At 36.0% G+C, this 12,383-nt stretch overlaps 1 protein-coding gene across 1 annotated transcript in view; it reads left to right on the top strand.

Moving 5' to 3' along the window:
• METTL15 (methyltransferase like 15) overlaps window positions 1–9,799 on the top strand; it is a 382,010-nt gene extending 372,211 nt beyond the window's left edge. Inside the window, exons 13-14 of the transcript XR_014837122.1 lie at window positions 6,593–6,681; window positions 9,336–9,799. The gene's annotated coding sequence lies outside the window, so the exon portion shown is untranslated. The remainder of the gene's footprint in view (window positions 1–6,592; window positions 6,682–9,335) is intronic.
• Window positions 9,800–12,383: the final 2,584 nt, after the last annotated feature.

Here is a 12,383-nt window from a genome sequence, read left to right as displayed (position 1 = left end):
CGGCAGTTGCCAGAAATCTCTTCTCTAAGAGTGCCCGGGAAGCTGTACATGGGAACATGTCTCACCAGCCACTGTTTGAGAGGGATACAGGGGGATGCTGATGGCAAGCGGGTCCTTATGGCTGGCTCATGCTGGAGAAGCTGTACATGCTGAGGGATTTGGTAATGAAGAAGCTGACCTGTATTAAAAAGGACATTATATAGTTAGGGCAAGAATCTTACTATAGTTGCTGAGCACCTAGGAAGCCATGTGTCCTTATTTAGGAGCCTGTTGAGAAAATAAAGACAGGAGAACCTGAAAGCAAAACTTTTCCCCCTGCAATGTTTCTCCCCAGCCCTCTTTTGACAAAGCTTAGCAACGTGCCACTTGGCAAAGGAAATATGTTTAAAGGGCCCATATCCATTTTTGCATAGCAGACAATGAAGGGTGAATTTAGAGCTGAGAGGCAACAAATTGATAAATGGAACAGTCCATTATCATATACACATTGTCCACATGATAAAAGCATTCCAGTTCCCAAATTCTGGGACATTTTCTCAAGTGTCCCCATACAAAACTCTTAAAGAAGACCCTCAATGATGTAAAAATATTATATAAATGACAATGTCCTTAACAAAACCCATGTAGAAAAGATGACTGTATTGTATTATATTTATATATTTCTTAGCAGTATCTTTCTCAATATAGTCACACCAGTTTATTCACTGTGGAATTATTCAACTCAAGTCTTATTCCTATGTTTCAGTTCAGGGATCCTAAGTCAATTATTGTCTGAAGTAGAAATACATAAGTCTGGTTAAATTTTACCAACCATGTGATCAACAGGCCTGGTGTCTGTGTCAACAAGCCTTGTGCCAGCAAAACTCTTTGTATTTCCAATAGCAAAGGATAGAGCAACATTATGGATCATAAAACAGGAGAATCTAGAATATAGCCACCATGGTTAAAAAACTTTTGGAAAAATCTTTTGTGTCCCTCAGTTCTGAGGAATCAGAGTCCACCAGTATAAAAAAGGACGTTACACAGTGAGTGATGAGAGTCTTGTTACTGTCCTTTATTACAGAGTTGGTAAACTTTCTATTAAATGGTAAAATAGTCAATACTTTAGCCTCTACAAGCCATACGGTGTCTGTTAAAACTATTCAACTCTGCCGTTGTAGCTCAAAAGCAGCCATAGACAATAGAAAACAAGTTAGTTTGCTATAGGTTGTTAGCCTGCTTTGGGGATAAGAGATGCTATATAATTTTGCTGGTCTTCTGAGGTTTTCATCCTGTACTTTGCCAATGCAGGAACATGCCAGTTCTTTCACTGGTCTTGAACAGAAGTCAGCAAACTTTTTTGCAGTAAAGGGTTAGGTACTAAATATCTTATAGTTTATGAGGCATATATTGATCTGTCACTTTTCTTTCTTCTCTCCCTTCTCCATCTTTTTCTTCTTAACTACCCTTTAAAAATATAAAAATCCCGGAGTTCCTGTCATGGCACAGTGGTTAACAAATCCAAGTAGGAGCCATGAGGTTGTGGGTTCAATCCCTGGCCTTGCTCAGTGGGTTAAGGATCTGGCGTTGCCGTGAGCTGTGGTGTAGGTTGCAGACGCAGCTCAGATCCCCCGTTGCTGTGGCTGTGGCCTAGGCCAGTGGCTACAGCTCCGACTAGACCCCTAGCCTGGAAACCTCCATATGCCTCAGGAAGCGGCCCTAGAAAAGGCAAAAAGACAAAAAATAAAAATAAAAATCCCTCTCAGCTTGGACATTCTACAAAACAGACCATGGACTGTGGTTTTCCAACTCCTGATCTATAAGGATGTTTTAAAATGCTTTTGTTTTAAATATTAGAGATTTAGGTGACACACTTAAAGGGAATAAATTGCATTCAGTTTTTTGATTGTTCCTCAGCAAGGTGTGAATATTTGAGCAGAATTGTTTATTGCCCTGAACTTACTCTTTTATATATTCATAATTCGAGGTTCTCTCATACTCCAGTAAATAACTAATCTTTGTTAGTCCCAGTTTGATACTACATGATATCTTTTATCTTTTATTCCTTGCAAATTTTATGCCATTCTATAGTTATTTTCATGGCCCACTTAATTTAACATTTTATTATAGATGTTGCCTTAAAGATGTTTAACTCTGTTGAAGCAAAACATTTTCTTACCTATTGAAAAAATTTGTCAGCATGACTTTGAAGGTTTCTAATATAAACTTCCCTCCACCCCCACCCCCTGTAAGGTGTGGCAGTATTTGAGCTATGTGAACTCATACTTAACTATGATGTCTTTACTGTGCCTGTGGGATATTGCACCAGAACACATTGTATTTTCAGGCAATGTTTCACACAGTGTAGAAGACAAGAGTTCTAGAAGTTGTTTCTATGTTCATCCAGGATATAGTTTCACTGTTCTTGAGGTAAGTACTCAAGGTCTGATAAGAAAGAGGGTTGAGGGCTATTTATTTAGAGACTCTTGTTAATAGCAGGCTCAAACTGTATTCTCCTTGGTGTTGCAAATAATTCTTTTTCCTGTGTCAGGCTGAGTGTTATGAGTCCAACGAAGGTTGGACAAGAATTCACAAGTTGGTTTGATATAGTCCCACTTGTTTATTTTAGCTTTTGGTGTTGGATGCAAAAATATTATTGCCAAGACCAGTGTCAAGGAGCTTACGCTTATGTATTCTTCTAAGATTTTTTTTAGTTTTAGGTCTTAACTTTAAATCTTTAATTCATTTTCAGTTGATTTTTTTTTTTTTTTTGTATGCTGTAGGGCAGGGGTTCAGTTTTATCCTTTTGCATGTGCTGCCTAGTTTTCCCAATACCATTGATTGAAGAAACTATCCTTTCCCCATTGTATACTCTTGGCTCTTTTTCATAAATTAATTGACAATACATGCATGGGGTTTATTTCTGGTCTATTTGTTCCTTTAATCTATGTGTCTGTTTTTCATGAATATCATAGTGTTTTGATTTCTTTAGTTTTGTAATGTAGTTTGAATAAAGTGCAATATCTCTAACTTTGTTTTTCCTTTTCAAGATTGCTTTGATTGTTTAGGGTCACTTGTGGTTTAATACAGATTTTTCAGATTGTTTTTCCTATTTCTGTTAAAAAACCAGTGAAACTTTGATAGGTGATAACACCATATTATATAATTGAAATTTTCTAAGTGAGTAGAACTTAAATGTTCTCATCATATAGATAGATAGATGGATAGATAGATAGATAGATAGATAGATAGATAGATAGATAGATAGATAGATAGAATGATGGATACATTAATTAGATAGATGGGAGGAATCTTTTCATCATGTACACATATATCAAATCATCATGACATACACTTAAATGTCTTACAATTTTATTTTTCAATTGTACTTCAGTAAAGTCCAAAAAAACAATTGACATGTTGGAAATTTCTATTATAACTTGGCTTTTTACTGTCATTGTAAACTTGGGACAACTGAGTTACCTCCTCTATTTCTTCGTATATGTTATCTTTTACTTTGTTATGCATAAAAAACCTTTACTTTGTTACAATGATTAAATAATAGCTTTTTTACACAGAGCAAAGCCCTCTCTGTATAAAAATGGTGCCATTTATTGAACAACTGCCCTGTGCCAGCCATTTTTATGACAATCCTATGTCCTGTAAAAAAACCTGCATTACTCACTTCTCATTTCCTTAAGAGTTGAATGGAGACAAAAACACATCTGCTAGTTAATTGTACAGAATGTATATGCATTCCATAGTATTTAATAAATTATCTCTCTCAAATTGCATATATATATTGAAAGGGGACGTAGAAGTCTTTTAAAATGAACATCTATTGAGCAGAATTGAGTTGACCATACTCAGTACATGGCACACCTGCACAAATCACTGTAAGGCATTATTTTTTATTTTGTCATTTTTTTAGATGAATCACAATATCCACTTGATTCCCCTACCCCTTATATATGCACACCCCAATCTAACATATGTATTGTATTTTCTTCTCATTGATCTTCCACATGTTTATGTGGATGTATGCTTTTCCTTGAAAAATATGTTACATAATGTGCTTTTAAAAAGCACATTGTATTGTATCATAAATTTAACTTCTGAATACTTTTTTAAAATTTGAGCTTAGATAAATCTATCTTTACTGATATATTGAAATGTATTATCAGTTCTGAGGGTTGCATGAAACAGCAGATTGTATGCCACATACTATTTATTCATTCTCTTTCTTGATGCATACACTAACTCTAATTCCTGACTGCTGTGGAAGATGCTACCATGAACATCCACTGTGATAGACTATGGCTGCTCATCACTATTAACTGACCTCGTGGAGGACTCTTCTCTGCTTTGCTGAGCTTAGACTTACTCATATGAATTACTTTCATTGATAAAACATGAGCAGAAGTGATGTATATCACTTCCAGAGATGTGTGTGGTATGTGCTTTGCCTCTGCCTCTTTGAGCAACAGTGTTCCAGATAATCCCTGCTCTGTCAGCCTGGGTCCTAGAGTCAGAGTGATTATTATCAGAGCCATCCTGCCTCAGAGTGTATAAACAGCACAAATGAAAAATAAACTCTACTATTATAAGCCAATAAGATTTGGGAAATATTTATTACTATGATGAAATATATTCAATTCTGACATATAAAAACTGATGTCATGATTAGATGATACTATAAAATTGTTTCCCTTGAGAAGGGTTGAGGGCATTTTGTTTGTAGAAAGGAGAATGAACCCGGTATGTGTGACGAAGGGGAGAACTGTGATGGTGGTTAGCACTGTTCAAAAATGTCAGTTTTCCAGCTAGATGGTAGGATTATATTTGTTAACCTCTATTGGTTATGTGTTCTTGTGCACTTGGTGTGAAAGTTTCTTTGGCCTATTTACTCAGGAGCTGGACTATGACATTATAATCTACATAGCTTTTCATAGTGGATACACCGAGTTATGTACCTTTAACAAAGTGAGAATCCTTCCCATTTGCGATATTCTAAGAAACACTTTATATATACGTCTTTTTAATTTTGTACATCTTTTGGGGAAATTTGCTTTTATTGCTTTGAGGATTCCTCAGAATGTCAGTGAAATTAAAGCTCTGGCGTTCCCATCCTGGTTCAGTGGTTGGTGAATCCGACTAGGAACCATGAGGTTGTGGGTTCCATCCCTGGCCTTGATCAGTGGGTTGGGGATCAGGCATTGCCGTGAGCTGTGGTGTAGGTCGCAGACGTGGCTCGGATCCCGCGTTGCTGTGGCTCTGGCGTAGGCTGGCGGCTACAGCTCTGATTGGACTCCTAGCCTGGGAACCTCCACATGCCGTGGGCGCGGCCCTAGAAAAGGCAAAAAGACAAAAAAAAAAAAAAAAAAGAAAAAAGAAAGAGAAATTAAAGCCCTATTCACTTAATCTTGGTCCTTTTGAATCACCTTCTATGAATCATGTAGTTTTCATTGTTGCCCATTTAGGCATTGTGTTTCTTTCCTTTTCCTTTTTTTAAGGCTGCACCTGCAGCATATGGAGGTTCCCAGGTTAGAGATCTAATCAGAGCTACAGTTGCTGGCCACAGCCACAGCCACAGCAATGCCAGATCTAAGCTGCATCTGTGACCTACACCACAGCTTCACAGCAACACCGGATCCTTAACCCACTGAGCGAGGCCAGGGATCAAACCCGCAACCTCATGGTTCCTAGTCAGATTTATTTCCACTAAGCCATGATGGGAACGCCAGGCGTTGAGTTTCTTAGAAGTTTTCTTGGTGATTTTCTGGAGTCTCTTGTATATTTTGGATGTTAAACTCTTGTCAGATTTTGATCTTGCAAATATCTTCTCCCAGTTTGCCACCCATCTGTTAACCTTAGCAATGATGTTCATTAAACAAAAATCTTTTATTTTATGTAATTTCATTAGTTTTTCTGATCATGGCCTGTGATTTTGGAGTCTTTTTAAAGAAATTCTTCCATAGTCCCAAAGTAACCAAAATAATATCGTATCTCAATTTATATCATTTTGTAAACTCACCTTTCTCATTTAGGTCTTTAATCCTTTCAGAGTTTAAATTGTATGTAATATGTGAAATGGAAAATAGGACTTTTTCTTGGTGTCATTTTCTCAATAATTCATATTTTTCCTACTGATCTGTGATAGCACCTCTGTCGTATGGTGGAGTCTCATATTAATGGATCTGTTTCTACGTTTCTTCCATATTCCATTATTGTAGTTGTTAACTCCCTGCTGGGACTACACTGTTGATTACTATGACTTGTTAGTTATTTTCATGGATGTTTGTTTTTCTCCACAAAGGTCCTGAGCTCTTTTATTACTTTAATATCTAGACATTTTTAATTGCTACATTATTTGCTAATTATTACTGATGAGGACTAATGCTACTGGTTTTGGAGAATGATTTTGTCTCTGGCTACTTTGGTCAAATCTTATTATTATTATTTCTAATGGATGGTTTGTCTCAATAGTCTTGGTTTTTTCATATAAATAGTATCAGTTGTTATGTCTTAAAAAATGTAACAACTTTGTATTCTCCTTTCTAATCTCTCTCTCTTTCTCTCTCTCTCTTTGTATGCCATCCTATTGTGGTTTAAGGACCTCTAGCACCATGTGAAACAACTGAAATGATAGCACATATCCATGTCGTCTCCTAACCTCAAAAGATATAAATTTAAAATTTCGCAGTATGTATCATATTTGCCCTAGCTTTTGGCAAGCTATTATTGTTTTTAGTGTTATTATTTTTTATAATTAACAGTTTGTTTCTTGTTTTCTAAGATTTTAAAAATCAAAACAAAATGTATTATTTTTATCAAATGCTTTGTATCCATTAAAGTGACCATATGAATTGTCCTCTTTAATGCATTATGTAATTTATATTTTGATTGATATTTAGCCATCTAAGAATTTCTGAAATAAACCCTGCTTGTCTTAATTTTTTTTGAAATATGCTTTTGAATTTGGTTAGCTATCTAGGATTTTTGTGTCCAACTTTTAAAAATAAAAATGACCTAAATTTTCTTTCCTTATGTGACTTTAATGTGGTTTAAGTATAGATGTTATACTAGCCTTTTAAAATAGGTTAAATAACTTTTCTTACTTTTCTATTTTCTGGAGCAGTTTGAATAAATGATAGTTATCTGTTTTGGGTTTGTTTTTGTTTTTGTTTTTGTCTTTTTTAGGGCTGCACCCATGGCATATAGAAGTTCCCAGCCAGAAGTCTAATCAGAGCTGCAGCTGCTGGCCTACAGCACAGCAACAGAAACGTGAGGTCCGAGTCACATCTTCAACCTACACCACAACTCACGGCAATGCTCCTTAACTCACTGAGCAAGGTCAGGGATTGGGTCCAGGTTCTCCTGGATACTAGTCAGGTTCATTACTGCTGAGCCACAGTGGGAACTCAGGTTCTCTGTTTTTTAAAGTTTACTGAACTCACCATACAACGATCTGGATCTTAAATGCTTTGGAGGAGATTTTGAAAAATGGGAAACTTTTAAAATGATTATCATCATGATTTCTATAACAATTTTGGTATATTCATATATTCTATTTCATTGTTTGCCTACTTTAACATTTTGTATCTTTTTTTTGGTAATGAATTTCTTGCTATTTATATTTTTTTCTGTAAGTGTTACTATAAACAGAAGGTCAATGGTAAAATTCAAATCCCAATATCTATAGATGCCAGCATTGTGACCTACACTAGCCGCTATTCCGTACGTTTGAATTAAGAGCCTTACTTCTTTTAAGAGAAGCCGTTTTGATTTTATTTTTTAAAAATATCCCCACATCAGGATATTTCCGATATACTTCTTTAGAGAGAAATTTTTTTTAAGTTGAAGTATGGTTGACTTATAATATTATATTAGTTTTGGGTGTATTAACATAGTGATTCAATATTTTTATAGATTATACTATACTTAAAGCTATTACAAAATAATGGCTATATTTCCCTGTGTACAATATATCCTTATTGATTATTTGTTTTATAAGTAGTAGTTTGTGTCTCTTAATCCTATGTCCCTATCTCACCCCTCCCACCTTCCCCCATCCACTGTAACCACTAGTTTGTTCTCTGTATCTGGGAGTCTGTGTTTGTTGTTATATACATTTGTTTGTGTTACTTTGCAGATTCCAAGTATAAGTGATAACAGAGTATTTGTCTTTCCCTGTCTGACTTACTTCACTAAGCACAGTACTCTAGATCTGTTCACATTGTTGCAAATGGCAGAATTTCATTTTCTATGGCTGAGTAATAGTCACACACCACACACACACACACCCATACACACACACACACACACACACACCTTACATCTTCTTTATTTATTCATCTGTTGATGGACACATGCTATTTGCATATCTTGGCTATTGTAAATAATGCTGCTATGAACATTAGGGTGCATGCGTCTTTTAGAATTAGTGTTTTCATTTTTTTCCAGATATATACCCAGGAGTGGAATTGCTGGATCATATGGTAGCACTATTTTTAATTTTTTGAGGAAACTTCATACTGTTTTCCATAGTGGCTGTACCAATTTACAATTCCACAAAGAGCATGCTTGGGTTCCCTTTTCTCCACACCCTTGCCGACATTTGTTATTTGTAGACTTTTTGATGTCAGACATTTTGACAGTAATGAGGTGATATCTCATTATGGTTTTGATTTCCCTTTCTCTGATGATTAGTGATGTTAGTATTTTTTCATATGCATGTTGGGCATCTGTATTTCTCCTTTGGAAAAATGTCCCTTCAGGTCTTCTGCCCATTTTTAAATGGGTTCTTTATTTTTTTGATATTGAGTTATATGACCTGTTTATATATTTTGGATATTAACCCCTTATAGGTCATACCATTTGCAAATATTTTTTCCTATTCAGTAAGTGGTCTTTTTGCTTTGTCAGTGGTTTCCTTTGCTATGCAAAGATTTTAAAGGTCCTATTTGTTTATTTTTCCTTTTATTTCTTTTACCTTAGGAGACAGATCCAAAAAATTATTATCCAGAACACTGTCAAAGAGTGTCCTACTATTCTCTTCTAGGAATTTTATATTTTCCAGTCTTACATTTAGGTCTTTAACCCATTTTGAGTTTATTTTTGTATATGGTATGAGGAAATGTTCTGATATCAATCTTTTACAGGTAGCTATCCATTTTCCTAGCATGACTTAAATTCATCTAGATTTTAAAATGAAATTCAGTATAGTTATTCATAGTATTTTACATAACTTTAAAAAATGTTTTGTTAGTTATTTCCTATTTTTTATTTGCATCTTTGCTCCTCCCACAAATATGTCAAATTACTTTTTTTTTTTTCATTTATATGGAATCACAAAGACCCAGAATTGCCAAAGCAATTCTGAGGAACAAAAACCAAGCGGGAGGCATAACTCTTCCAGACGTCAGGCAATATTACAAAGCCACAGTCATCAAGACAGTGTGGTACTGGTACCAAAACAGACAGACCAATGGAACAGAATAGAGAACCCAGAAATAAACCCAGACATCTATGGTCAATTAATCTTTGACAAAGGAGACAAGAACATAAAATGGGAAAAATACAGTCTTTTCAGCAAGTATTGCTGGGAAACCTGGACAGCTGCATGCAAATCAATGAAACTAGAACACACCCTCACACCATGCAGAAAAATAAACTCAAAATGGCTTAAAGACTTAAACATAAGACAAGACACCATCAAACTCCTGGAAGAGAACAGAGGCAAAACATTCTCTGACATCAACCTTATGAATATTTTCTCAGGTCAGTCTCCCAAAGCAACAGAAATAAAAGCAAAAATAAACCAATGGGACCTAACCAAACCGACAAGCTTTTGCACAGCAAAGGAAACCAAAAAGAAAACAAAAAGACAACTTACAGAATGGGAGAAAATCGTTTCAAAAGATGCAACCTACAAGGGCTTAATCTCTAGAATATACAAGCAACTTATACAACTCAACAGCAAAAAAACCAACTACCCAATGGAAAAATGGGCAAAAGACCTGAATAGACATCTCTCCAAGGAAGATTTACAGAGGCCAACAAGCACATGAAAAAAATGCTCAACATCGCTGATTATAAGAGAAATGCAAATCAAAACTACCATGAGATACCACCTCACACGTCAGATTGGCCATCATTAATAAGTCCACAAATAACAAGTGTTGGAGGGGGTGTGGAGAAAAGGGAACCCTCCTGCACTGTTGGTGGGAATGTAAACTGGTACAGCCACTATGGAGAACAATATGGAGGTACCTTAGAAATCTATACATAGAACTACCATATGACCCAGCAATCCCACTCTTAGGCATATATCCAGACAAAACTTTCCTTGAAAAAGATACAGGCACCTCATGTTCGTTGCAGCCCTATTCACAATAGCCAAGACAAGGAAACAACCCAAATGTCCATTGATAGATGATTGGATTAGGAAGAGGTGGATATGGAATGCTACTAAGCCATAAAAAGGAATGACATAATGCCATTTGCAGCAACATGGATGGAAATAGAGACTCTCATACTGAGTGAAATAAGTAAGAAAGAGAAAGACAAATACCATATGATATCACTTATAACTGGAATCTAATATAAAGCACAAATGAACCTTTCCACAGAAAAGAAAATCATAGACTTGGAGAATAGACTTGGGCTGCCCCGGGGAGAGAGAGAGGGAGTGGGAGGGATGGGGAGCTTGTGGTTAGCAGATGCAAACTATTGCTCTTGGAATTGATTTACAATGAGATCCTGCTGTGTAACATTGAGAACCGTGTCTAGATATTTACATCGCAACACAACAACAGGAGGAAAAAGTATATATACATGTACATGTAACTCGTTTCCCGTGCTGTACTGTGGAAAAATAAATAAATAAATATCACACACACACACACAAGAAGGTGATGACTGAAGTAGAACAGCTCCTCTCAAAGCTTTTGAGGTCCTACTTTTTCTTTTCTTTTCCTTTTTTTTTTTTTTTTTTTTTTTTTTTTTTGTCTTTTCAGGGCTGCACTCAAGGCATATGGAAGTTCCCAGGCTACGGGTTTAATCAGAACTGTAGTTGCCAGCCTACGCCAGAGCCATAGCAACACAGGATCCAAGCCGCATCTGCGACCTACACCACAGCTCATGGCAACACCGGATCCTTAACCCACTGAGCAAGGCCAGGGATCGAACCTGCGACCTCATGGTTCCTAGTCAGATTCTTTTCCTCTGCACCACGATGGGAACTCCTGAAATCCTACTTTCAATATATTCATTTGGGGAGAGTAATGCATTTGTAGATCAAGGCAAGCAGTTAGAGGAGAAATATATTTTTACCATTCCTCAAAGTAGAAGTACAAAATCAGACATGAATAAAAGAATATGAATGAATAAAAGAGTATGCAAATAATCAAAACAGAGTAATAACAGAAAAAGGCACTAAACAGTCTTTCTTAGTAATAGAATGTAGATCAATAACATCTCAGAAAAGCTAACTCTGATCACCCTGTGATCTAGCCTACCCTACCCTATCTCATTTGCCATGCTTAATTTTTCTTTTAGATCATACATCTCCACCTAAAATACTATAACCTATCTTTAAAAAAAAACTAATTAGTTGTTAGTTTCTCAAACCCCTTAAAGCTAAGTGCCAAGGGAACAGGAAGCTCATTTTTTTTTCAGCATTATATCTCCTATGCTTGGAACAGTGCTTAGGAGAGAGAAGATAATATTTGTAGAATGAATGAATAATAACTGACTATTCACACTAATATGTTTTCCTGGGTAAAATCCATTGCTGTGTTGGAAATTTTGAAGGCTCAGGAAAGATAAAGAGTCACATTTAAGACATTTTTACATGCATTACTTTTAAGAGTTACTCTTAAATAGAGAAGCCCAGCATTCAACAGTGGGAAGGGCATGACCTTTGGACTCACACAGAAATGTATTCAAATCCTGACTTCTTCCCTTCCTAGATCCTAAACCTGGGCTTGTGTCTCACCTCCTTGAGCCTCATTTGTTACCTATAAAATAGTATAATGACTCTTACATGATCTAATGTATATAAAGGTTCATATGTGGGTAATATCTTCAATCTTCATTTTTAAAAAATCATCTTGAATTTGGTGAAAGGAATGTTTAAGTTTTTTGGAATTCTTAATTTTTCTAGAATTCCCATTTCATATCCTGAAAATTTGGCTGTATATCTTTGTTCCCTCCATCCCTACCCCTCAAAATAAATAATTCCATCCTTCCTCCCTTTGCTTTTCTTGAATCTTGTTTCCTACCTACTCTACCACACTGAGCCACTGAAAACTTGTTTAACTGCACAGCGTTGCTTAGCAATGTCATGCTTCCCTCATGATCTCACTCTGGGATACGGTAACTGGACTCCTGCTACTAATTCT

This window comes from Sus scrofa, chromosome 2, assembly GCF_054392235.1.
Source record: "Sus scrofa isolate SSC_HxYL_T2T_F1_AM1 chromosome 2, Sscrofa_HxYL_maternal_Yorkshire_Landrace_v2.0, whole genome shotgun sequence".
NCBI lineage: Eukaryota > Metazoa > Chordata > Mammalia > Artiodactyla > Suidae > Sus > Sus scrofa.
Note: the sequence above shows the minus strand (reverse complement) of the source record. Positions and strands in the feature narration are given on the sequence as shown.